We start from the raw sequence: 3,028 nt of genomic DNA on the forward strand, positions 1-3,028 counted from the left end.
AATAGTTGAAAGATGTAAAATAAATTTTACTCTGTTGACTTGCATGATTGTTAAGTCAGGTATCTCGGGTTTTTCTAAATAATCCAATCAATAACAATAATTATAATTAACCAGATAACAAGATTCATCCCCTCTATGCATTACATTTTTATGTTGTCATTTTCAGAGGCAAGATTTATTCAATCTATAAAATTAAAAATATTATTATTAAAAAATTAAATTGAAATATTCTTGTAAATTAATTATTAAAATATCAAGTATTTTCCATGTAATTTAACACAGCATACGTCAGTTGGTGTAAAAAATTTATTTTCTCAGTTTCTCACTTATCCATTTTTTCCGTTACACTATAAATGTTAAAACGATCTGAAACTCTTTCAGTTGTTTTTGCGGTCAAGATAAGGTTTTTTAATTTAGAAAACAAAATCAATAAAATTTAAATTATGATTATAACTTATCTTATTAAACCAGTAGGTTGCTTTCTGAAAAATACACTTTTCTTTCCTTGAGTGAACAGCAAAAGTTTAAAATTATAAACATTCAGTATACAGCTTATTTAATTTAAATTAAAATTTATGTTGGTGTTTTTCACAATAAATTTCTTAAAAAAATTTCAAATTTTCATGATGTTTCAGACTATAAGGTCAACTTTTTCCAAATAGTGCCTCCACTTTTTTTTGTAATTAAATAACAAAAACTTTATTTTGCTCCATTTCATAATATTTTGCGTTTTTCGTGTTTCTCGTGTTGCATACTTTTAAACCCTCTTAATTGAATCTAGGTGGATTATAATTTATAGCCAAGTATTCCCCTGCAGTTTCGTACACCAAATCGGTTCATTATAAATTTAAATTAGGTGATTGAAGGTTTTATTATGGTTTATTTTCTGACTTACAGATTAATAAATTTTCATTACTCGTTTATTTTTATGCATTCGCGGGTGTCGAAGAGTGACCCTGACCTCCCGTAAGGCGGAATGGGCGCCTTGGGCGGGTGGTTGGTTGGCGGCCGGGATGGAGCTCGGCGATGCTGCAGCAACTGTACGGCAGGAAATGTACGAGAGAGCTGCTGGGCCGCTGCTTCCCGTCGGCTGATCACCAACTGCTTCCTCCCGCAGGGGCACAGGAGAAGGAGGAAATCCGGTCCCTATATTAGGACCAGACCCGACCAGACCCATCGCCTTTCTTGGGCCAGCGCCTCAAGACGAAACGCGCGCGCCCCTCGACAAGGGGCCCACGACGCCCAATAAAACAATGCAGCCCATTCGTTCTCAATTAAACTTGCTTGGACGATCATCAAAACGAAGGCCATGGCATTTTTTAGGTCCAATTTTTCCTTTAATTTTACGTTTGAACAAAATACTTAGATAATATTATGTAATAATATAGGAGCTCTATCAGGCGAATTAAATGGGAATATCGATAATATAAATCATGAATAGAAACAAGAAGACAGATCAGATAGAATTGATCATTCACTAAAGAGAAGAGATTGAGCAGTAAAATTATAAATTTGTTGAATTAAATAGAAAAAATTTGAATTCAAGATAACCTGCTTGAAGAATTATAATTATTTTTTAAGAAAATATTTAAAATTATGAAATATAAATAATTTAAATTAAATTTAATGAATAATAAATCTAAATTAATGTGTTGTTAAATTCATTTTAAATTATAATTTAAAATTATAACATATTAAATTTTTATTATTGCTTATAATTGTAAATAACAGTTAGGAGACAAAATGAAATATTAAATTAATTTAAATAACAGTTGTGTACAACGGATTTTCTTTAGTAATTTTTAAAATTTCATCCATCCCTGTCATGATCTAATAATTATTTTAATTTATAATTTTTGTGTGCATCAGAAAAAAGAAATGATTTTCAAACTGCAGAGAAAATAAACTCATCGCCAGCAGGCCAGGAAGTAAAAGGAATTTTGCATGATCGAGCGCTACTGAATGAATGAATTGCATTTCATAATGCGCACGACGAAGAAAATTATGCACGTCGCGCTGCTGCACTTTGGCTGAACGGAAGCTGCGACCCAAGTGCATTATTATAAATGAGACGATGTGCCCGGCTATGCATAAATTATCCGAGCAGCAGCTTTCCGCAAATGGATCGAAAATTATTATTTATATCTTGCCAGTTGAATTCTGAGAACTCTGTGGGATGCTTTTCCGCCATGCTATTCGAGCTCATCATTCATAAGCCGAATTTGATGCTTGGGAAATATTTATGGTTGGTTGCGAGTCAGACCAAGAGGAAATGGATCGAAAAATAAAATAATAAATTAGTGTTGTGAGAGATAGATGAGCGGAGGACAAATCAAAATGATGATGGCCGGCATTCATTCAGCATGCGGAGCGGAAGCGAACGCGGGAATCCAACAAAAACACAGATGTGCGACCTAATTCAGCGCCACTATTAAAATGAGTTCAAAATGCGAATCGCTCTATGCTAATTTAATTCTATGAAAATAGAGTGATAGAATTTTAATCCATTTCCTCAATAGATAAACAAATATTTTGTCCTTTACAGACACAAACATTAATGTCAATGCCATTGTAATCAAAAAATTATAAATCAAAATAATTAATTATTTTATTTTAAAAATTTTCTGGCAAAGATATAGAAAAATTCATAAGTTTACTTGCACCAAAAAATCTAATGTTACCTCTCCTAAAATTCTCATAATTGAATCTTTTTACTCTGCTAAATTTGCAGGAAATTTCTCTGCAAAACTTGCATAATAATTTTAAAATTTTTAATAACCAAAATTTTCTGGTTAAAACAGAAAAATCTAATGTAAGATGCTATTTATGATTAAAATTAATGGATCATATAAATTTATTTCCAAAAGATGGAATTTAAATCAATTGAATACAAATTTCCAGTTCTTGGTTGATTTAATTTGGAAAAAAAAATAGTAATCCTTCTGTAATAAATTTGGTTTTAAAAAAACGACCTATGTTACAAAAGTTGATGGGGTATAAGTTTTTCCGGCGATTTAAATAAAATAGC

Source organism: Neocloeon triangulifer, unplaced genomic scaffold (genome assembly GCF_031216515.1).
Source record: "Neocloeon triangulifer isolate White Clay Creek 2 clone unplaced genomic scaffold, ASM3121651v1 ptg000002l, whole genome shotgun sequence".
Lineage (NCBI taxonomy): Eukaryota > Metazoa > Arthropoda > Insecta > Ephemeroptera > Baetidae > Neocloeon > Neocloeon triangulifer.